Source organism: Microtus ochrogaster, unplaced genomic scaffold (genome assembly GCF_000317375.1).
Source record: "Microtus ochrogaster isolate Prairie Vole_2 unplaced genomic scaffold, MicOch1.0 UNK81, whole genome shotgun sequence".
Classification (NCBI taxonomy): domain Eukaryota; kingdom Metazoa; phylum Chordata; class Mammalia; order Rodentia; family Cricetidae; genus Microtus; species Microtus ochrogaster.
Genome location: NW_004949179.1, coordinates 369,530 through 394,144, shown reverse-complemented (window position 1 = coordinate 394,144; position 24,615 = coordinate 369,530). Strand labels below are relative to the sequence as shown.

Below are 24,615 nucleotides of genomic sequence, written 5' to 3'. Positions count from 1 at the left end.
GACCAGGCTGGTCTCGAACTCACAGAGATCCGCCTGCCTCTGCCTCCCGAGTGCTGGGATTAAAGGCGTGCGCCACCATCGCCCGGCTTTAACTTCTGAAGTGCTAGGATTACAGGCTTGAGGCACCACACCTGGCTTTTGTGTTGTTACTCAAAAGAGAGTCAGGATCCATCCTGCCTCAGCCTCCTGTGTGCTGGGACAGGCCCAGGCCTCGTGCCTGGCATCTGGAACCTTCTTGCTATCTTTTGTCCACAGCGTTACTTGCTGGTTGCTAGGCAGTGCTGGTGGAATCACTTCCTCCAAGCACGACTTAGGAGGAGACCAGATGCAGGTCTTCGGCTGGCAGAGGCCCCGCCTTCCCAACGCTTGTGGGGACGCTTGGGCCAGCTCCCACTTCCCTATATGGGTGTGAATGTCACTCAGCCTGTTCGCCAACTTGGTTTCCCAGACCCAGGAAGGGCCACGCCTTGGTGGAGAGATGCAATCGCAGCTGCCACCAGAGAAAGGAAACTCAAACTTCAGTAACAGTCACGTGGCTTGTGCTTTAGTTTTTATTAAAACAAAACAAAACCAAAAACTAGGTCTGTCTACGTAGCCCATGGTGGTTTTAAACTCACTGAGATCCTGTCTCCGCCTCCCTAGTGTTGGGGAATGACAGTTGTGAACCACCACGCCTGTCTTGCCTGCTCGTTTTGGCAGAGGTATTTTGGGTAGTTTGTGCCCTGGGCAGGCTGCCACCTGCCCTTGGCTCAAAGGTTCAGGAATTTCATTAGGACATGTACCCAGAGACTCTCTGGGATGCCAGGTGTGCATGTCTAGTTTACGTGGCATTGGGAATCGTACACCCGAGGCAAGCACTCTACAACCTGAGCTGTATTTCCAGTCTAGGGCTCAGGACCTTTTGGGTTATTTATTTTATTAGTACAGGAGTAGTGTTTTTTACATTTATTTTGTGTGTGGGCACACGTGTCACAGAACATATGTGGAGGTTAGTGAACAACTTGTGGGAGTTTGTTCTGTTCTTCCACTATAGGTATCTCAGGGCAGGGGATCAAACAGAGGTTGTCAAGCGTGGTAGGCAGCACCTTCATCTCTTGAGTCATCTCGCTGGCCACAGCAGTGGTTTACTGAGAACACTGTAAGAGGGTGCAGTGAGCTAGCTGGACAGTAGTAACTAAAGTACCGCTTAGTAATTTTTTTAACACATACTTTTATTTCATGTGTTTTACCTGAATGTTTTTTTGTTTGTTTTGTTTTTTGAGACTGGGTTTATTCTTGTAGTTTTGGAGCCTGTCCTGGAACTAGCACTTGTAGACCAGGCTGGCCTCGAACTCACAAAGATCTGCCTGTCTCTGCCTCCCAAGTGCTGAGATTAAAGGCATGCATCACCACCACCCAGCTCTACCTGAATGTTTTTATGTGTACCACATTCATCGCTTGGTGGATGCTGGGAACCAAACTTGGGCCTTCTGTAAGAATAACAATTGATCTAAACCATCGGAGGATCTCCCTAGCATCAATTTCTTTTGTGTTGTTTTTCAAAACACGATTTCTCTGTGTACTGTCCTGGAACTCACTCTGTAGACCATGCTGGCCTTGAACTCACAGAGATCTACCTGCCTGCCTCTGTCTCCCAAGTGCTGGGATTAAAGCATGCACCACCATTGCCCGACTCTTAATACAAGCTTGATTTCCGTGAGACCTTAGTGTTTTCTCACCTTTGAGTGTGCGCTGGATTTGAGATTTAAATTTTTTATGTGTATGAATGCTTTGCCTGCATACCTAGCACATTTAGCACTTGTGAGATTGAGGCAAGAGGACTTGCTAGGTCATCCTGGGCTACCTAGGCTAGCCTTAGTTACACAGCAAGACCTTGCCTCAGAAAGTTATGTGCAAAGTATCAAAGGATCACTTAAGTAGGCTGATTCTTTTTTGTTTTTAAAGTTTTATTTATTAGCCGGGCGGTGGTGGCGCACGCCTTTAATCCCAGCACTCGGGAGGCAGAGGCAGGCGGATCTCTACAGAGCTAGTTCCAGGACAGGCTCCAAAGCCACAGAGAAACCCTGTCTCGAAAACCCCCCCCCAAAAAAAAAAAAAGATTTATTTATTATGTATACAACACTCTGCCGCGATGTATGCCCGCATGCCAGATGAGGGCGCCAGATCTTAGTACAAATGGTTGTGAGCCACCATGTGGTTGCTGGGAATTGAACTCAGGACCTCTGAAAGAGCAGCCAGTGCTCTTAACCTCTTAGCCATCTCTCCAGCCCCTTGCAAAGCTGATTCTTGTCCTTGAAAAGCTTCCCAATTAGTGACAGGAATTTGAGTAGCCTTTGTGTCCTACTGAGTCCCAGGCACAGTACAAGGTACTTTGGCTCACATTTTCAACATTTGAGAAGGTTTCTGGTTTTGTTTGTTTGAAGCAGGTTCTTGCTCTGCAACCCAGATTTTGCCTCAGCCTCCCTAGTGCTAGGATGTGCACCACTAGGCCTGACTCAGGGTTCTGAATTCTTATATAATGAGGGTGATAACTGGCCTTTTTAGGAAGTGGCATGCATGGGTTTGTCCCCAGCTCTGCTAGCCACCAGGTTAAAGTATTTATTGTTTACTCTGCCTGCCTCAAACATTTGCAGAATGTAGTAGCTGTTGGAGCAGAGGTGCCAACAGAGAGTATAGAGAACTGGTCTTTGTGTTTATCATGTCTTCCTTCCTTAGCCAGCGACTTTCTATCAGCCTTGTCAGTTGGGGCCAGATTGAGATTGAATTTACTCAAAGAGTTATGGTTCCTTCATTCCTGTTACTCTCTGAATTTACTTTTCTTCCCAAAATTTCAGCTTATTTATAAGAGCAAGTCTAGGTCTTTTCACACAAGCACAGGGCTTCTGAGACAGGGTTACTCTGTGTAGCTCTGGCTGTCCTGGAACTTGCTCTGTAGTCCAGGCTGGCCTCAAACTCACAGATCCACCTGCCTCTGCCTCCTGCGTGCTGGGATTAAAGGGGTGTGCTACTACTGTCCAGTTTTTTAATTCTTGAGTTCTTAAATTTTGTTCTAGTTCTCATTAGTACAGCAATTTCTTTGTAACTCTTCAGTGTGACATTCTGCCTGTTTCCCTTTACTATATTCTTCTTGGCTCTTAAAGTCCGCCCAGTAACATGTCCTCTTTGGTAATCTCTACACCTGTAGTGGCAATCCTACCACACCACTGGCATCTTCAGAGTCTTTCTCATTACTTCTTCATTACTTTGACTCAACAGGTTATCTGGTTACCTGTTTAGGCAAAGCTGGGTCCGATGGGTCAGCTATAAACCAGGCAAGGCCTTTGGAATAAATTGGGGATCAGGCATCGTAGTTCATTACTGTCATTTTGGCACAGGAGAGATGGGGATAGAAAGATCAGGAGTTTAATGCTGCTGGACTGGGCAACAAAAGACCCTGCCAAAGAAAACAATAGAAGGGGTCTGGGGCTGAAACTGCATTAGTAAGGTACTTGACTAGCAGAACCTTGCATAAACTGTGTGTGGTGGCACATGCTTGTCATGCTTAGGAGACAGGGAGACAGAAGCCAAGGATCAGGAGTTCAAGATCTTTCTTGGTTATACTGCCCCCATCCCCCTCCCCCCTATTTTTTCTTCTCACAGAGATCCGCCTGTCTCTGTCTTCCCAGTGCTGGGATTAAAGGTGTGTGCCACCCCCTTCCGGCTATACTGTTTAAGGTGAATCTGGGTTCCATGAGAGTCTGTCTAAAAAGGAGATGGTAGGCTGTAATAGTGACTCAGAAGTTAAGAGCACCTGGCTGCTCTTCCAGCCTAGGTTCTAGTCCCAGAACCCACATGGCTTCTCATAACTGTCTTGACTCCAGTCCCAGGAGATCTGACGCCCTCTTCTGGCTTCCAAGGCACTGTACTTAGTGCAGACATGCAGACAAAGAATCCATTCACATAAAATAAATACTTTAAAAAATGGTGAAGACAGTTGAAGCCTTTTTGCTACTCTCAAGTCCAATCATTAGCTGAATATGGGGTTGCAAGTTAGTTTTATCTGGAAATGGTTGGGAAACAGTAAGATTCTATCTAGCAGAGAAATTGTGGAGATGGAGAGACCAAAAGCAGGACATAGTGGAATTCAAATGTCATCCTGAGCTACACAGTAACAAGTCTAAGGCTAGCCTGGGATACAGAAGACCATATCAAAACACGTCCTGCAGGCTTAGTAGTACATGCCTTGAATTAGCGCTTGGGAGGCAGAAGAAGGAGGACAGCCTGCTCTACATAGATTTCCAGGGCAGCTAGGGGTACACAGTAAGACCGTCTTTTGAAATCAAACAGGGTGGGCTAGATGGTTCAAGGTTCAAGGTAAAGGTTCTTGCCACCAAGCCTGAGGCCCTGGAGTTCTATCTCTGGGACCCACACAGTGGAAAGAGAGACCCATCTCCTTCAAGTTGACCTCTGACTTCAACATGCTTGTCGTGGTATACACACTGACATCCAATAAATAGAATAAACACTTAAAAAGCACCTTCCCTAACAAAATAAAACCGAAAGAACTCAGAAGTCAGAGAGAGGCAGGCAGATCTCTGTGAGTTATGAGTTCCAGGCCATCTGGGGCTACATAGTGAAGCCCTGTCTCAAGCGGGAAAAACGAGTTAAAAAGGCTACAACTTGAGTAAAGGGGTGAGGGGCAATCTAGGGCTGCTCCAGCCCCACATCTCTCCTCTTGTGATGGCAGCGTGATCTACAGGGATGGGGTGGGGCTTCCATTCAGACAGTGCGTGCATCCCAGTAGCGTACAGGAGATTCAGTAATGCGGAATCCCCCGAAGTATCCTCATCCAAGCAATTCTCAGAAATGTAGGTGAAGAAAGCCGAGCTCGCCGACGGCGTCCTCAGAACGGGACCAGCGACAGGAACCTGAAGATTCTCTTCCGAATGGGCGTGGGGGGGGGCGCGTCCCGAGACACTCTTCAGAAGGTGGCGGCGTCCGCGACGCCCACAGGAACCAAGCAAAGCCTGCAGCCACCCGGGTACTACTCAGAGGCGCCTGTCCAGGCCCGACAGCCTCCGGTGCATTGTGGGTGGGGCGCCCCTGCTCGCACTGCGGCGGGGGAGGGGTACTCTCCGCTTAGTCAGTGGCCGGTCGCAGGCGAACGGCCCTCCAGAGTCGGAGCAAGTCGGCCACGGATTGACGTGTCCTCCAAGACCGCACCCCTCACGGTATTCCCGCCCCAAGCCTAAAGCCCACCCTCATGGCGACCTGACTGGCCCTGAAATCCGCTCCATTCGCCCATTGGATGCTGGTCTGTCAGTCTTCCTGCCCCGCCCCCAAGGCCCGCCTTAGCCGCCGGCGCGATCCGGAGGGCCAGCCGGCCAGCGCGCTCATTGGCTGCTGGAAACTGCCTATTCTGAAGCTGGCCACACCCCCTGCGGGGTGCGGATCCAGAGCGCCCCGGCCAGACTTCATTGGCCTGCGGCGCCGCCACTCGGAGAGACGTGCTTCAACCCGGAAGTGTGAGAGGCGAAATCTGCCTAGCAACCGGGGAAGCCGGGCTGTGAAGCGGGCAATTTCAGTGTGAGAAGGAGCGGCGAGACCGAGCGGCGGCTCCGAGTGCGCCGAGGCAGCTCCTTCCGCCCGGGGTCAGCGCCCCGGCGCGCGCACGCGCACCCTCGCTGCCTGAGGGTGCGCGCCCCGCGCAGTCGGTCGGTCTGTCGTCCGTCGTCCTGTCTCCGCAGCCGCCTCAGGCGCCACCCGAGGGAGCCGTCGCCGTGGGACGCGACCCGACCGGACCCGAGCGTTCTGCCCGAGGCCGGCCCGGGGCCCAGCTGCCGATCGTGCGGAGCCGAGCAACTTCGGTGAGTGCGGGGCCGGCGCCGCTGCCGGGGTCCCCGGCTTCCGGTGCCCCGGGCTACCCTGGCTTCCGCTTGGCCGGGCTGGTGCGGTTCCCTTCTGGACTCTTTAGGGGACCCTGCATCTGAAGGCCCGGCCTCTGAGGGCTCCCCTTCTCTGTACGAACTCCGCGTGTCTGCGTGCCCTATTTCTGGGGTACCCTTGTTTGAGGACACCCTTCCTTTAGGGCACTGAACGTCTGAAGGTGCCCTTTCTCTGTAGGACCTCGCCTCTCAGAGGGTGCTCCTCTGGAGAACCCCAGAAAGGGTAGTCCTGGGTCTCTATTTAGGAGGGGAAGCTGCCCCTCGGAGGGAAGCACCGCCTTCATAAACTCCTCAACTTTTCTGAGGATCTGACCTTGTTTATCCAACCCTGCGCCGCGCGGCTGTGAACCCCTCCCTACTTGGGGGGAGAACCCCTTTTTATGTGAACTCTCTACTGAGAGGAATCCCATCTCAGACCTTCTGGGTTCCCGAGAGGAACCCCTATCCCTGAGACCCTTATCTCTCAGAGGTACCTTGCCTCTTTGAGGGTGTGCAGTCATTCTCTTAGGACCCCCCCTTTTCGAGACTCAGGTCTCAGTCTCCAGCTTCTGTAAAAGGTGGCTTTTTGTCTGATGAGCGCCCCCTCCCTTCCTCTCTGGGATTCCTCGCGTCCCTCAGGAAGGTTCCACTTCCCTTTAGGAGACACTCACGTTCTTCCTGAGGAGCTTTCCTCTATGGAGGATGTTTCTGAGATCGCCCTGCCTCGCGGCGAACCCCTCCCACAGTTTGCTGAGGAGGAGGTTGTTTTTTCTGATCTGTTGTTCTTTTTTGTTTGTTTCAAGTCAGGCTTACTTTGTAAAATAGTCCTGGTGTCCTGGAACTCGCTCTGTAGACCAGGTTGGCCTCGAAGATCTGCCTGCCACTGCCTCCTGAGTGTTAGGATCAAAAGCGTGCGCCGCCACCACCTGGCTTGTTGTCCCATTTTTTTTTTTTTTGACAGCTCCTCTCTCAGAAATTCCCTCCCTGCTTTTCCGTCCCTACTTTGAGTGACTTCTTTCTTTTTCCAAGTTTCCCCCAAATGATCTGAAGTGCTCCTGGGAGCTTTCCCCCACTTTCTGAGCTGTCCCTAATAGCTTTCATTGGTAGCCTTGAACCTGTAGAGATCTGCAGATTAGATGCTGGTGTCATTATGCCTGCCTGACTTCACATTTTTTTTTGAGACTCAGTCTTGTTACATTATAGCCTAAACTGTCCTTGAAGTAAGATTTTACAGGCATGCATGGTGGCGCATATGCCTTTAGTCTCAGCACTTAGGATGCAGAGGGAGGTGGTTCTCTAATGAGTTTGAGGCCAGCCTGGTCTACAGAGTGAATTTTAGGACAGCCAGGGCAAAACAAAGAAACCCTGTCTCAAAAAATCTAAAAAAATAAATCAGTAAACGCTTTCTCCATCTCAGCCTATTAAGCCAGTTCTGGGATTACAGGCTGTATGCCACCATGTAGGCATACTCTTTGTCTCATTTTCTGGATGAACTCTGCGTTCCCCTCCCCTCTTTGCTCTTTTTTTAATCCCCTCCAAGGCAGGGTTTCTCTGTGTAGCCCTGGCTATGCTGGAAATAGCATGTAGACCATGCTGGCCTCAAATTCAGAGAGCTGCCTGTCTCTGCCTCCTGAGAGCTAGGATTAAAGGTGTGTGCCACCATCTGGCCCTTCTTTATACAGGCTGGTCTGGAACTCACTCTGCATTCATGGTAACCACAAATTCATGGTTGTCTTCCTGCCTCAGACTTGTGAGTGATGGTATTATAGATATGAGCCACTTTTCCTGGCCTCTGTCTCCACTTTATGTATCCCATTTCCTTGTACTCTTCTGAGGGGTCCTGCAGCATAGCACTACCCTACCTACTTGCTTGAGATTTTTCCCTTCTTGAGATTGCCTTCCTTAATCTCTGGGGAGAGACTTATCATTTAACCTTGGAGCCATCATTTTTCAAGATTTTCCTATTTATGTGGTGTATCCAAGTCTTTGTTGTGAAGGGGAAGACTTAGAATTTTTTACTTTGTTTACTTTTCTTTCTTGCCAGTCCTTGGGTTTCTCAGTCATCATTGTGCTTTATTTTTTAGACAGGGTCTCTCACTGTGTAGCTCAGACTATCCTCAAACTGTCCATGTATGTAGCCTAGGATGTCCTTAAATCATCTTCCTTAGGCTTCCATAGTATTGGATTTTTTTTTTCATGAGTCTTTTGTGTCTAGAGGGAAAGTTAGGAGACCTGTTCATAAACAAAACCAAACCCCTCACCCCTCATGTTCTAAGTTCTGTATGCAACTTTTTTTTTAATATTTATTTATTTATTATGTATACAATATTTTGTCTACATGTATGCCTGCAGGCCAGAAGAGGGCACCAGACCTCATTACAGATGGTTGTGAGCCACCATGTGGTTGCTCGGGATTGAACTCAGGACCTTTGGAAGAGCAGGCAATGCTCTTAACCACTGAGCCATCTCTCCAGCCCCCTCTACATGCAACTTGAGGCTGTTTTTTTTTTTTTTTAATACAAGATCTCTATTACCTCCTTTTGTTGACTGACCTAGAACTCAGAGATATGCCTGCCTTTGACTCCCAAGCATTGAGATTAAAGTCTCATTTTCTTTTTATATTTTTTATGATTTATTTAACTTTATTTACATTGTATTTACAATGTATTTATGTACGTTGGTGTAAAAGTGTCAGATCCCCTGGATCGGAGTTACAGACAGTTGTGAGCTGCCATGTGGGTGCTGGGAATTGAATTCCAGGTCCTCTGGAAGAACAGCCAGTGCTCTTAAATGCTGAGCCATCTCTCCAGTTCCCTTCTTTCTCTTGTCATGTAGTGCAGTCTGACCTTAAACTTTTTTTTTATATATTTTATTTATTTATTATGCATTCAATATTCTGTCTGTGTGTATGTCTGCAGGCCAGAAGAGGGCACCAGACCTCATTACAGATGGTTTTGAGCCACCATGTGGTTGCCGGGAATTGAACTCAGGAACTTTGGAAGAGCAGGCAATGCTCTTAACCACTGAGCCATCTCTCCAGCCCTTTTTTTTCGGTTTTTCAGTACAGGGTTTCCTTGTGTAACAGTCCTAGCTGTCCTGGAACTAGCTCTTGTAGACCAGGCTGGCCTCGAACTCACAGGGATTCACTTGCCTCTGCCTCCCGAGTGCTGGGATTAAAGGCGTGCGCCACCACCGCCCGGCCTCACATTAAACTTTTGCCAGTCCTCCTGCCTATGCCTCTTGGGTGCTGAGACTGTAGGTGTGCAGCACCGCACGGTTGGTTATTAATTTTCCTGAAGGCACAGGCCAGTGTCAGAAGACTGTGGCCACTGGAGACAAGGTCAAGCCTGTGGGACGAGGCCATTTTCTGCCCTGTTCTTCAGTCCTGTAGACAGAGGACCTTCCCTTCTTGAGAAAAGAGAAGAAAGCACTCCTTTGCTCTCTGAGGTCTTTCTTCTGCCTGGTACCCTCTGATTCACCCCTCGATCAAAAGAGGAGACCCAGGTTGTGGCCTTGGTATGAAAGGACGAGAGCAGGAAATAGGTCAACCTAGATCTGAGAGTGTGCACGGGTCAAAAGACAGGACTCACTGCATTTCTGTAAGTTTAGAAGGTTCCATGGTGTTTACAGATCTCCTGTGTAGTTTTTTAGTGGCCCATCCTGGATTCCAAGTTCACTGCAGTAGCTAATTTTATCTGCTTTGCCAAAGGTAGAGCTCTCAGGAGTCTAAGGGAATGAATGCTGGCATTGAGAGATGGTCTACAGGACAGAAATGAACTCAGCTTGAAATCTGAGTAAGTTCTAACTGCTTCCAGGCCACAGGCTGGTTTCAGGCTGGGAACCCGGATAGCTGACCTGAGCAGAGCCCTGAGTGGGGTGAGCCCTTGGTTTAATATTTCAATAAGTTGTAGCTCTAACTCGGCTCAACCTGTACTTCTCTTTCTAGTTTGACTTAATGCAGTCTTTACCCGTTTCTTTCCATCCGGGCCTTGTTAATTTGACTCCTTTGTGAAGACTCCCACTGAGGCTATAATTTGAGTTCTAAATCTGTCAGTGGGCCATGTGGACACAAGTTTCAACTCGAGCTATTTTCTTCTGTAGAGAAGCACTTGGAGAGTTTCCTGGGTCCTCAGCTCCGGGCAGGAGGCCGCTGCAGACCTCTTGTTTTCCCACTGCCTCTTGCTGGTCATCTGTAGGTACTCTCCTCAATGAACAGGAAGGGTGGTGAGGAGTTTGGGGGCTTAGGGTGTCCTAGGGCAAAGTGGACTTGAAAGGAACTCCAGCTCAGATGGTGTTAAAAAAGAGGTAACCTGTGACTTTGAAGTGAGAATTGTTTCTTGTATCATTTGTTACTGTAACAAAATGGCTGAGTCAGGCTATTTATAAAGAGGTTAATTGAGTCCTGAGATAGCACAGGTGTTACATGGCAAGAGAGAAGGAACAGGCAGTTGGTGTGTGTATGTGTGTGTGATTTTTTTTAAAAAAATATTTATTTATTTATTTATTATGTATACAATATTCTGTTTTGTGTGTATGCCTGGAGGCCAGAAGAGGGCACCAGACCTTATTACAGATAACCTTGTGAGCTACCATGTGGTTGCTGGGAATTGAACTCAGGACCTTTGGAAGAGCAGGCAATGCTCTTTACCTCTGAGCCATCTCTCCAGCGCTGTGTGTGTATTTGTACATATGTACACATGTACTCTTTTATTATTATTATTATTATTTATTGTTTTCAAGACAGGGTTTCCCTGTATAGCCATGACTGTCCTGGAACTAACTCTGTAGATCTGTAGACCAGGCTGGACTCAAACTCAGAGAACTGCCTCCCTCTGCATCCTAAGTTGCTGGGACTAAAGGCATGCTCCACCATGCATGGCTGTAAAATCTTTTTTTTTTTTTTTGTTTCTGAGAAACATTTTAATAATGATACAAAATGTTTTTTGTATTTTTTCCTGCTCTCCTCCCTGTCTCTTCCCTTCCCCCTTCAATCCTCCCACAAGGTCCCAATGCTCCCAATTTACTCAGGAGATCTTGTCATTTTCTACTTTCTACTTCCCATGTAGATTAGATCTATGTAAGTCTCTCTTAGTGTCTACATTGTTGTCTAAGTTCTCTGGGATTGTGGTTTATAGGCTGGCTTTCTTTGCTTTATGTTTAAAAACCACCTATGAGTGAGTATATGTGATAATTGATAATTGTCTTTCTGGGTCTGGGTTACCTCACTCAAAATAATGTTTTCTAGCTCCATCCATTTTCCTGCAAAATTCAAGCTGAAATTATTTTTTCTGCTGTGTAGTACTCTTTGTGTAAATGTACCACATTTTCCTTATCCATTCTTCGATCAAGGGGCATTTAGATTGTTTCCAGGTTCTGGCTATGACAAACAAAGCTGCTATGAACATATGTCCTTGTGGCACAATTGAGCATCCTTTGGATATATACTCAAAAGTGGTATTACTCGGTCTTCAGGAAGGTTGTTTCCTAATTTTCTGAGAATTCCGCCACACTGACATCCAAAGGGATTGTACCAGCTTGCATTCCCACCAGCAATGCAGAAGTGTTCCCTTTTCCCCACAATCTCTCCAGCATAAGTTGTCATCAGTGTTTTTGATCTTGGCCATTCTTACAGGTGTAAGATGGAATCTCAGAGTTATTTTGATTTGCATTTCTCTGATGACTAAGGATGTTGAACATTTCCTTAAGTGTCTTTCAGCCATTTTAGATTTCTCTGTTGAGAGTTCTCTGTTTAGGTCTGTACTCCATTGTTTTTTTATTGGATTATGTGTTCTTTTGGTGTCCAATTTCTTGAGTTCTTTGTATATTTTGGAGATCAGACTTCTATATGATGTGGGGTTAGTGAAGATCTTTTCCCATTCTGTAGGCTGTCATTTTGCCTTGTTGATTGTGTCCTTTGCTTTACAGAAGCTTTTTAGTTTCAGGAGGTCCCATTTATTAATTGTTTCTCTCAGTGTCTGTGCTGCTGGGCTTATATTTAGGAAGTGGTTCCCTGTGCCAATGTGTTTAAGTGTACTTCCCACTTTCTCTTCTATAAGGTTCAGTGTGGCTGGCTCTATGTTGAGGTCTCTGATCCATTTGAACTTGAGTTTTGTGCATGGTGATAGGTATGGGTCTATTTTCATTCTTCTACATGTTGATATCCAGTTATGCCAGGCTGTAAAATCTTTTTTTTTTTTAAATCTATTTGTTGGTTTGCTTTTTTTTTTTTAATATTTCTTTATTATGTATACAATATTTTGTCTGTGTGTATGTCTGCAGGCCAGAAGAGGGCACCAGACCTCATTACAGATGGTTGTGAGCCACCATGTGGTTGCTGGGAATTGAACTCAGGACCTTTGGAAGAGCAGGCAATGCTCTTAACCCCTGAGCCATCTCTCCAGCCCCTAGGCTGTAAAATCTTAATTTACTCTGTAGACTAGGCTGGTCTTGAACCCAGAGATTCACTTGCCTCTGCCTCCTGAGTCCTGAGATGAATTTATACCACCATCACCTGGCTACCTTTTTCTTTCTTTTGGTTTTGTTTTGTTTTTGGAGACAAGGTTTCTCAGTGTAACAGTCCTGGCTGTTCTGGAACTCGCTCAGTCTGGAACCAAACTGGCCTCAGCTCACAGAGATCCGCCTGCCTCTGCCTCTTAAGTGCTAGGCTTAAAACGACGTGCCACCACTGCCTGCCTCCTTCATTCTTTTTTTTTTTCCTTTTTTGTTTTTAAAGGAGATTTTTTTCTATTTGTGTGACTTACCAAGTTGTAGCACAAAGTCAGCGTGTTACTAAATATTGGAGCCCATGACTGTGAAAGCGATGACCCTGTTGTCAGGAGATGCTCAGTAAACTTGAGGGAATGAGTGACTAGATGGTTAGCACAGGCTGGTTATGATATGATGCTCATGAGGTTAGGGTCCTGGCCTGGACTCCCAGACCAGAAGGTTCTTGATATTCTACCAAGGCTAAATGTTCTGAGAGAGAAACAAATGTAAGTTTTTCAGTTTTCCTGTGTTCTGTTCCTAGGTGTGAGAAAGATTTGTTGAGTGGCAGGCACTTGTATTTGCTTTGGCCTTGGCATCTTCCTCTGTTAAATGGGGTGATTTGTGAACGAAGGGCAAGCAGAGGGATAGATAACTAATTAGACCAGAGGCAAAGTAGAAGATGATAATAAACATGAAGAACTGTGGGAAGCCAAAGAGTAGGTGAGCTTGCATTTTTAAAGGCTCCTGTACACATTTTGGAGCAGTTTAGGAAATGGAACCCTTACATGGTGAGCTTCAGAGCCTTGAAAAATGACCCCCTTTTTTTTTTCATGGTAATGGATCAGATTTGGAAACAAAAGACTGGGAAAGTGTCATACAAAGGCGTTTGACTACACAATAATAATGGTACTTTGAGAAGACCAGTGTGTGATTCAGTGCCCACGTGGAGATCAGAATTCATCTGAGCTCCTGGGCCCAGGTCTAGAGAGTTGTGGAGATGCTAACTCAGTTTCTAGGGTAAGGTGGATTGAGAATGAGGGTCAGGACACCCCCACTCCTGCTTTTTGGGTAGATTTTTCTATGTGTGTGTGGCTATACTTACTATGTAGCCCAGACTGGCCTCAGCCTCAAGATCCTCTAACTAATAAACCTCCTGGCCTCCTACGGGCTGTGATTACAGGCATGTGTCTCCATGCCCACATAGGATACTCTATTTTTTTAGTGGATTTTTTTCTTAGTAATTAGTGAAAGCCCTATAATCACGGTGGGTGAATAATGTGGCAACAGATGGATAAAACCCAGGGGAAAATAATGGGTAAAAATCTGAGCCAGGCCCTCCCATGTTGGAAAAAAGTCAGAGTCTTTTATAGCCCGGGCTGACTGTAAACTGCGTCCTCAGCCCAGAATGACCTTCATTACTGATCTTCCTGCCTCTACTTCCTTAATGCTGGAATTATAGACAAGTACCAGTGTTTATTGACTTTGGCCTTTTTTTTTCCTCCGAGGTAGAGTCTCACATAAAATTAGGATTCTGTCTGTCTGTCGTCTATGTAAACAGGGTATTAATCTGTAGACCTTGCCAGCTTTGAATTTGTAATAATCAACCTGACTCTGTGTTTTTTTTAAAAAAAACAAATTTCCATCCATCCATCCATCCATCCATCCATCCATCCATCTTTTTTAAGGTTATGCTACCATGCCCACCAGTCTTAAACTCTGAAATAGTTTTTGGTTTGTATGTGTGTATATGCAATTAAATTCATTCATTCACCCACCCACTCATTCATTCATTCATTTACATATTTATTTATTTGAGACATAGTAGGGCAGGCTAGGTTGGTCAGGGAACTCCAGGGAGTGTTGGGTTTACAAGGCTTGTCACTAAACCTGGCTTATCACCATGCTGGCATTTCTATTTGGCATGCACGTTAGATTTTTGAGACGGGGACTTACTGTATCACCCAGGTTGCAATCAAACGTGGAAATTCTGTTTTAGCTTCCCTAGTGCTGGAATTATAGGCATGAGCCACTATGCAAGCTAGTATTTATTTTTAATTTTTTTAAGATTTATTTATTAATTATGTATACAACATTCCTTCCATGTATGCCTGCAGGCCAGAAGAGGGCATCAGATCTCATTATAGATGGCTGTGAGCCACCATGTAGTTGCTGGGAATTGAACTCAGGACCTCTGGAAGAGCAGTCGGTGCTCTTAACCTCTGTGCCATCTCTCCAGCCCCCTGTTTGTTTGTTTTGTTTTGTTTTTTTTTTTTTTAGTTTTTTCCGAGACAGGGTTTCTCTGTAGCTTTGGAGCCTGTCCTGGAACTAGCTCTTGTAGACCAGGCTGGCCTCGAACTCACAGAGATCCACCTGCCTCTGACTCCCGAGTGCTGGGATTAAAGGCGTGCGCCATCACCGCCTGGCCTGTTTGTTTGTTTTTTGAGATAGGGTTTCTCTGTGTTGCTCTGGCTGTCCTGAAATTAGGTCTATAGACCAGGCTGGCCTCGAACTCAGATTCATGGGGCTTGAACTCAGAGGTCCATGTACCTCTAACTGGCCAAGGAAATGTTGATTTATGTAACTGAAATAACCAAAGCAGTCAGGGTTTCCTTTTTGCTGTGGACAGCACTGGGGGCCTTTGGTCCCTGTGGGATGTTGAGGATGGGAAATAACTACTGGCTAGGGTGGCTCCATCTAAATGCACGGAGGTGTTATTTGTAATGCCCAGTCTCTGGCTTGCTTTTGTTTGCAGCCCCACTCTTTGTAGTATGTATCACTGAGTGGATAGATTCCCGTAAACTGGCCTGTGAAGGGTACGTGAGTACTTCTGGAAGAGTTCCAGCTAGGCACATGGTGAACACAAATAATCCCAACATTTGGGAGGCTGAGGCAGGGGGTTGTAAGTTGCAGTCCAGCCTAGGCAACATGAGACTTTTCTCTCTACCCTCTCACAAAAAGAGCTCTGCTGTGGCCATCAGTAAGGTGGTTTTATTTATTTATTTAAATTACATCCATGGGGCTGGAGAGATGGCTCAGAGGTTAAGAGCACTGATTGCTCTTCCAGGGGTCCTGAGTTCAATTCCCAGCAACCACATGGTGGCTCACAACCATCTATAATGAGATCTGGTGCCCTCTTCTGGCATACAAACATACATGGAAGGAATGTTGTTTACATAATAAATAAATAAATCTTTAAAAAAAAATAAATTACATCCATTTATTTATGGGAGGGCATGTGGTCAGAGGACAGTTTTTCCAGTGGCTTCTCCCCTTCCACCATGTGGGTCCTAGGGATTAACCTTAGGTTGTCAAGTGAATAAAGTATATTTATTATTGAGGTTCTGAGGTTGAGAACCTAGGCCCTCAGTCTTACTAGGCAAACACTGTTACTATTGAACTACACTTTCAGTACCATTTAAAATATTGTATTTATTGGTTGATACAGGGTCTCAATGTATAATCTTAGCTTCCGGTTGTGGTACACCCACATGTCCTTAATCCCAGCACTCAGGAGGCAAAGGCAGGCAGATTTCTGTGCCTGGTCTACAGAGCGAGTTGTAGGATAGCCATGGCTGAAGAGACCTTGTCTCCAAGGGAAAAAAGAAAGGTGTGTGCCAGCACACCTGGCCTGACTGCTGCTGTTACTAGTAGAAATAGTACTGTGGTGCTGGGAGCGAATCTTTGCTTTGTGAATGTTTATTAATTATTTAGAATAAATTTTATGTGTATGGGTTGTATTAATTAGGGTTCTCTAGAGTAACAGATCTTACAGAATGAATCTCTCTCTGTGTATAGGGAAAAGGGTCTATTGGAATGATTTACAGGCTGCAGTCCAGGCAATCCAACAATGGCTGGCTGTGAACAGAAAGCATCCAGTAGTTGTTCAGTCTACAAGACTGGATGTCTCAGCTGGTTTTCCACAGGTGCCGGAGTCTTGAAGAAGTGAGTTCCAATGCTGGTAAAGGAAGTAGACAGAGAGCAAAGTTCCCTTCTTTTATGTCCTGTCAGACTTCCAGTAGGAGTGGTGGCCCAGATTACAGGTGTGTCTTCCCACCGCAATATCCAGATCAAAAGCATCTATCTAACGTCTCAAATGTCTGGACAAGATGGGGATTCACCCACTTCAAAGCAAACCAAAAAATTTCTCATAGGTGTGCCCTCCATTTCTGGATTGTAGTTCATTCCAGATGTAGTCAAGTTCACAACCAAAACATTACATTGGGTGTTTGGCTTATATGCATGCCTCTGAATCACGTGTGTCCTGGGCTCAAGAAGGTCAGAAGAGGGCTTAGGACTGCCTAATAGTTGTGAGCTGCTGTGTGGGTGCTGGACTTGAATCCAGGCTTTTGTAAGAGGAGTCAGTGCTCTTAACCCTTGAGCCATCAGTCTCAGCTCCATGAATGTCTTAAACCTTTTTTTTTTTTTTATTTTCAAAAGAGGGTTTCTCTGTAGCTTTGGAGCCTGTCTTGGAACCAGCTCTTGTAAGACCAGGCTGGCCTTGAACACACAGAGATTCACCTGCCACTGTCTCCCAGTGCTGGGTTTAAAGGTGTGCGCCACCACTGCCTGGCAAATGTCTTAAACTTTTTTTTTACATTTATTTATTTGTTTGCTTGTTTGTGTATGTGTGTGGATGTTTAGTGCCTGCCATAGCACATGTATGGAGGTCAGATGACTCTTAGGAGTCAGTCCTTTTCTGCCACATAGGCCTAGGGGATTGAACTCAGATCATTAGGTTTGGCCACAAGTATCTTTACCCATTGAGCCATCTTGCCATCCTTTCCTGCCTTTAAAAAACAATTTAGAGTTGGGTGGTGGTATCATATGCCTTTAATCCCAGCACTCAGGAGGCAGCGTCAGTCAGATCCTTGAGATTGAGGCCAGCCTGGTCTACCAAGCGAGTTCCAGAACAGCCAGAGCTACATAGAGAAACCCTGTCTCAGAAAACGAAAGAAAGGAAGAAAGGAAAGAAGAGTTTAGGGCTGAGGACTTGGTAGAGTGCTGCAGAGAGTGAACAAAGCCCACGATTCAGTACTCTGCTCAGCAGGACCGATGCAGGAGGGCTTATTTGACTACTTAGGAAGTTTGTGTATGAAATACACAAAAGTCTGGGAGACCTTGCCTCAAACAAATACATAACTTAGTTTAAATTAAAAAATTTGAAGTGTGAAGTTAACTGGTTGATGTTATTTCTCATGCTAGCAAAAAAACAGTGTTTGCCTGCCTGAAGTGAGGGATGGTGTCATTGGTCCAGAAGTGAGCACAATACGGTGACTCTCACTGAGCTGCCAGCCCAGCTGTAGACAGAGACAAGCTTGAACACCATGGGCTTCCTGGAGGACATCCCTTGGGGCTGCAGCCAGTCTCATTAGGAGCCTGCGTGTCTTTTTCTGGGAGTATTTGAAATGAAACTTCATCGCCCATCTAACTTCCTCACCTAGCTTCTGTTTTTCCATGGAGACAGAGACAAGGAGGCTCTGGCATTTGTGAGGTTTATGATGGCTGTTGGCAGTAGTTGATCCATGGCAACCGAGAGCAGAAAGCTCAGCTTTTAGTCTCTAGACACCACCATGCTGTGTGTTTCTGGAGTCCTGTGGCATTTGCTCATGGCAGAGGTGTTACACAGAAGTTAAACAGCTAACAAAACCCTTCGCACCTTGAAGCTTTTTTAAATTTCATTCATTCCTCCGTTTGTTTGTTTGTTTATTTATTTATTTATTTTTGCGGTGCTGAGTATGGAACCAAGAGATCTTCTCATGTTAGGCAAGCCAGGTTCTTGCTGTGTTACCCAGGCTACCTGGGATGCCATCTCTCTCTCCCCACTCCTGGCTATAGGGTCACAAGATCTCCTTTGTTGCCCAGGCTCAAAGGATCTCCCCACTGTGTGTTCTCAAGTAGGCATGACTGTAGGATCACCTGCTTTTTGTTTTTATTTATTTATTTTTTCTTCTCCTGAGGGGCTTGCTCTGTAGCCTGGGCCATCTTGGAATTTAGGGATCCTTGAGCACTGCTGAAATGCCAGGTGTGCACCACCATTCCTGGCTGGCTTTAAATTCCCATTGCAGTGATACTGTGTTTGGGCTTTAAGAAAGCTTGACTGAAAATAAGTGTGCAAAGCTAAGCCACTAGAGGCCAGCAGTGGTGGCACACACCTTTAATCCCAGGATTTGGGAGACAGAGGTAGAAGTATTTCTGTTAGTTCAAGGCCAGCCTGGGCTACACAAGATTGAATCTGTCTCGGAGAAACAGAGCTCACTAAAAGGTGATCCCACATTTGGGACCCAACACCTGTAATCCCAGCACTGCGGAGGTGAGACAGGTGTGATAAGGTGGGTGGAGAGAAGAATATGAGGTGGGAGGAGACAGGAGCTCAGTGCAGTCTGAGGAGACAGTCTGAGGGCAGGATTGCCCCTTGGGAGAGGTAAAAGGTTTCTCTAATGGCTGCTTCTCTTATCCTTCAGGCAAACTTTGTTTGTTAAAACACAAAATATCACTACATTTCCCCTTTTCTGTCTAAAATAAAAAAGCCTATAGCTAATGTAAGAAAACTATATACAATAAGTAGAATACTATATACAGGCAGTAAGTACACCAACAATGTGTAGTCCACCCCATAGTCCTCTTTCACCCATGCAGTTTAGATTCGAAGAAAAAAATTCATGGGTGGAAAGAAAGATGGCCCAGTGCTTAAGAGTGCTCACTGCTCTTCCAGAGGCTTCACTAACAATAACTGCTCTAACATCCAGGTGTCTTTTATTTTTTTATTTTTATTTTATTTTTTGGTTTTTCGAGACAGGGTTTCTCACCCGGCTCACTTAGGTGTCTTAAAACCACCTCTTAAGCTTTGGGGATCCAACACCCTTTTATGGCCTCCTTGGGTATCTGCATACATGGGCCAGACTGATGTATAAATAGAAATAAGTCTTTTTAAAAAATTAAGTTGGGTTTGGTAGTGTACACCTTTAATCCTGGTACTTGAAAAGCAGAGGCTGGTTGATCTCTGTGAGTTTGAGACCAGTCTGTTTTACATAGTAAACCCCTTTAAAGTATTTTTAAAAATTACTAAGACAGGGGTTGGAGAGATGGCTCAGTGGTTAAGAGCATTGCCTGCTCTTCCAAAGGTCCTGAGTTCAATTCCCAGCAACCACATGGTGGCTCACAACCATCTGTAATGAGGTCTGGTGCCCTCTTCTGGCCTGCAGGCAGACACACAGACAGAATATTGTATACATAATAAATAAATAAATATTTTAAAAAAATTACTAAGACATTAACTGGGTGGTGGTGGTGCACGCTTTTAATCCCAGCACTTGGGAGGCAGAAGCAGGCTGATTTCTGAGTTCAAGACCAGCCTGGTCTACAGAGCAAGTTCCAGGACTGGCTCCATAGCTACTGAAAAGTCCTGTCTCAAAATACCAAAAAAAGAAAGAAAGAAAGAAAAAAAAGAAAGAAAATAAAACAAAGGTAGAGATGGCTTAGCAATTCAGAGCACTCACTGCTCTTAAAGAGGACCTGGGTTCAGTTCCCAGCACCCACATGGAAGCTCACAAGATCTGACATCCTCCGGGGAGGAGGCGGAAATCCTCAATAAATAAATAAATTAAAAAAAAAAAGAATCTGACATCCTCAAGATTTGACACCCTCATACTGACATACATGCAGGCCAAATAAATACCAATGTGTGTGTGTGTGTGTGTGTGTGTGTGTGTATATGAAATTATGAAAAAAATTCAGAGAAGGAAGATACTACACTTTTTTTTTTTGACATAGCATTGCTAGTATCTCAGACTAACCACACCACAAACTCACTGTGCAGCCCCAGGTGACCTTGAACTTCCAGCCCTCCCTTCTCCACCTTGTCAGGGCTGGGGTGAAAGGCGTGCACTACCTCATCAAGTCTATATGGTTCTATAGAATCCAAGGCTTTGTGCATGCTACTTGCTGATTGCTAGACACTGAGTGCTCTGTCCCGTATTATAACAATAGGAGTGCGTGGGTTCCCTTTACCCTGATATTCCCCTCTTACATCTGACTAGGAAGGTGCCATTTTGACATTGCTGTATGGGGTGAGGCTGGAAGTCTCAGGCTTGATGTTAGTCTGCTCAGGTCAATGATTAGACAGGTGTTTTCCTTAACTATGGCTGTAGTCAGGGCTGCAGTCAGAGAGCAGGTGGGTTCTCACTTAGAGAACAGAAGTAGGGTGTGTGGAGGGGTAGGAAGAGGGTTCTAAAGAGAGTTCTTGGAAGTCCTTTTTTTCTGTCCACCCAAATATTGACTTGGGAGATGGAGAGACAGGCCCAGATTGGAAGTAGCTGTGGACGTAGCTCCCACCTTGGGGCTCTGCTGGCCTTGAGAAGTGGGAAATTGCTTCCACCTTATTTTCTGTTCACCATCTGTCTGAGAACTCTGTTCAGTTTGAGCACAGAAAACCAGTTCATGCTCTCTCTCTCCTTCTCCCTCTCTCTCTTTCTCTCTCTCCCTCTCTCTTTTAAATCATAAACTTCTTTGTGAGAGTAGTCTGGCTGCTGTACTCACAAAGTCATGGGGACAGTTGCCAACTGGAGCACTGGTATCCGGTTGTGATCTCAGGAAAGATACCTAGTTACAAGTGGCATAGTCTGTGCTACTGTGTCCTCACTTGTGGGTAGGGTATTGGGTACAGAGAAGGCACTCCATTGAGGCAGCTGTTTCAAATCTATAACAGCTTGAGGTTGGACAGGTTAAAGCTGCCTGAGAAAAAGCTAGTCCATTGTTGTGTGACAAAACTTTTCCTAGCAGGGTTGCAATACACACATGTCCACTTACCTCAGATAGGGAGCCCATGACACACCAAAGTATGAACACCATCAAAATTCAATTTGGTGAGCCAAAGAGTTTTATTGGGAGCACTTATAGGAGCAGAAATGACTTAAAAGACAGCTACATCACTAAGGCCCACTCCAGCATGTGAGCATGACAGCTCCCAAAGCTGGGCATCTGGAGCACATTGCACAGTTTTCAGACAGCTGAACAGCTTTCCAGGTGTCTCAGTTGGTCTATTCCCAGACAGCTCCGTTAGTTTCTGCTTCTTCCAGACAAACTGGTCTGGTCTCTAGTCTTCTTTGCAGTTTAGTTCTGCTTACTCTGGCAGGGAGGGGCCTACTGAATCTGGTCAGTTTCAGGGACTTCCTGAAACTTTTTGGTATTCTTTACCATCTGGGTACTTGCAATATGGATTTGCAGAGTCTCCTGAAGTATAACAGGGTGAATGGGGGAAGAGCTCATACCTTGTTGTATGTGGCTGCACATACCCTTGCAAAGACTTGGCTTCAAGAGTGTTGAGTAACACTAATCTTACTTGCTGAATGCCAGGCATGGGGCTGGATCTGGAAGAACAGAGAATGCTGCAGCAAGGAGGGGAAGACGAGGAGGGTCTGTGTAGTCAGAGGTTGGGGATTCTCTCTCTGTGTAATAATATCCTTGGGTGTCCTGGAACTCACTTTGTAGACCAGTCTGGCCTTGAACTCACAGTGATCAGCCTACCTCTGTTTCCCAAGTGCTGAGATTAAAGGTGTGTGCTACCACCACCCAGCCTCAAAGTTGTTTTCAAAGGCAGAAAGTCTGATGAAATATGCCCAAGTATGATCCAAAATTGATCATAACAGCCGGGCGATGGTGGCGCACGCCTTTAATCCCAGCACTCGGGAGGCAGAGGCAGGCGGATCTCTGTGAGTTCGAGACCAGCCTGGTCTACAGAGCTAGTTCCAGGACAGGCTCCAAAACCACAGAGAAACCCTGTCTCGAAAACCCCCCCCAAAAAAAAAAAAACAAAAAAACCCCAAAAAACCAAAATTGATCATAACGGAAACCAGGTGTGGTGGCTGGTCCCTGCAAACCTAGTACCCAGGAGGGCCGAGACAGGAGGTCAGTGTCAGTTCCATGACCACCTGGGCACCAGGAAGCCGAATTACATAGATTGAATTTAGCCCTGTCAGTCATCTAGAGTCCTTGTAAGGATCTGAAATCTTTTAGATTTATCGTGGCATGCTTCTGGACTTTTTAGGGGGTGGAAGTTGAGGCAGGCAGGCAGGATCTCACTCAGTATCCCATGCTAGCCCAGAATTCATCCACCAACACCCAGAGATTTAGGCTTCATTTCATATTTAACCCTTTAAATGCCTCTGTTGGTGGTTGGTTACCCTCTCCCTTCCTTCTTTCCTTCCTTCCTTCCTTCCTTCCTTCCTTCCTTCCTTCCTTCCTTCCTTCCTTCCTTCCTTCCTTCCTTTGATATAAGGCCAGACTATGGGGCCAGGATTTTCCTCAGAGTTCTAACTCCCTTGCTTCTACTTCAACCTTCTGAGTTCTTGGATTGTACACATTGCCACCATACCCAGGGAGGTTGACTTTTAACATACATGAAGTTGACCCCCCCCCCCAGTGTTGGGAATGGAATCTGGGGTCTTCACATACTTGTCACATTCTACCTCTGAGCTAGACCCCAGTCCTCCTTTTACTTGTTTGAATCACCACATTCAAGACTGGTCTTGAGCACCGTCTGTGGCTTGGCAGTCTTCAAACTTGCAGTTCCCTGCTTCAGCAACAGTGCCTGGGATCTTAGCATCTGCCAGCAGGCCTGGCTTTAAGTGAGGTTTTCCTGTTCTCATGCTGCAGTGTGGGGCTGCTCTGTGTGCAAGGAGGCATGGCTCTGTGCTGAGGAGAAAATAAAGTGGAAAGAGTCCCCACCTTTATGTAGGGCAGGGCTTCTCATCCTAGAAGGGAAGCATTGGGGAGGGTGCGTGGTCTCTGTTCTGGGTAAAGTTGGGCGATTTGCTGTTGAGCTGCTGGGAGTGGGATGTCAACTAAGACAAAGTTTGAAAACTTGTTTTTCTTAATATATGAGCCCGGGGTATTTATTGGCTCGTCAAGGCCTTCCGAAGACTAAGCTTTCTTTGAGAAGGTGCCCTGAGACTCTGGCAGCTAGGCTCTAGACTTCCCTTCCTGTCTTTCCTTCCTCCCTCCCTTCCTTTTTTCTTTCTTTCCTGACTCTTTTGTTATTTTCCCTTAATTTACATAAAACATTTCTTTTATAAACTTTTGGGAGACTAATCTTAATAGCAGGAGGCATTTCATAAATCACAGGTAGACACAAAAGGGTGTCCCTTGCCTGCTAGTACACTGCAGCTGAGGACAGCAGGAGCTGTGCTTCCAGGCTACACAGACTTCGGAGCAGTCAGTGCTTAACCCTGTAGGGCACTGAGGTTGCTGGGAATTCTGTGGGAGCAGGGGCGGTATCAGGGCCACCTGGAGGCTGAAAAGCATGTTCTGGATGCACAGAATAAACTCAGGTGGCTTTGGAATTCCATACTGTCAGGAGTGGGACATGGTGGCTGGCAACAGGCAGAGCACAAGCTGGTATTGGGTATTGATGAGTGTGTTTCTCCCCCCCCTTTTTAATTAAAAAACAACTTATTATTATTATGTGAATGTAATACATGTTGTGTGAGATGACTTTCATGTAGAGGCCAGAGAACAACCTAGTGCAGTGGGTTCTTTCCTTTTCATCTTCACATGGCTTCTGAGGGTTGAACTCAAGCTTGTGTGGCAAGGATTGGTACCCACTCGCCGTCTGAGCAGTTCTAGTGCTTTTTTTTTTCAAGCTAGGTTTCTCTTTGTAACAGCTAGGCTGTCCTGGATCTCTGTAGACCAACTTGAACTCTCAGAGATATGTCTGCTTCTGCCTCAGAGTACTGGTATTAAAGGCATGCACCATCATGCCCAGCTTCTACTGCTGGTTTTGTTTGTTTAATAAGAATAAGTTAGAAAAAATAAAAGCAAAGTAGGAGAAAACTTGGTACAATTTATTTTCTTTTGTGTTGCCCAGAATCAAAGCCAGGTTTTGCACATTTGAGGCAAGTGTTCTACCACAGAGACTTCATCCTTATCCCAAGAGTGCTTTTGTTTTCTTTTGTTTTGTGAGAAGGGGTCTTTCTGTATCCCAGGCTGGTTTCAGTTTTAAGGAGTCCTCCTTCCTCTGCCTCCCGAGCGCTGGGATTAAAGGTGTGCACCACCACTGCCTGATTCCTTTAGATATTTTCTGAAGAAACAAGTAAGGACTTTGTACTACTGTTTGGTAATAGTAGTCTCAAATTACTCAAAACCTATGGAGCCAGATCTGCTTTGCTTGTGAACTTATATGGACACTCCATTATGTGTGGGTTTTTGTTTTTGTCTTTATTTTTGAGACAGT

At 45.9% G+C, this 24,615-nt stretch overlaps 1 protein-coding gene across 2 annotated transcripts in view; it reads left to right on the top strand.

Annotated features, from left to right (window-relative positions):
- The first annotated feature begins 5,498 nt into the window (after nucleotides 1–5,498).
- The window catches only part of Gatad2a (GATA zinc finger domain containing 2A), an 88,647-nt gene continuing 69,530 nt past the window's right edge, over nucleotides 5,499–24,615 (top strand). For both annotated transcript variants that reach the window (XM_026777753.1, XM_013354975.2), the window contains exon 1: nucleotides 5,499–5,846. The gene's annotated coding sequence lies outside the window, so the exon portion shown is untranslated. The remainder of the gene's footprint in view (nucleotides 5,847–24,615) is intronic.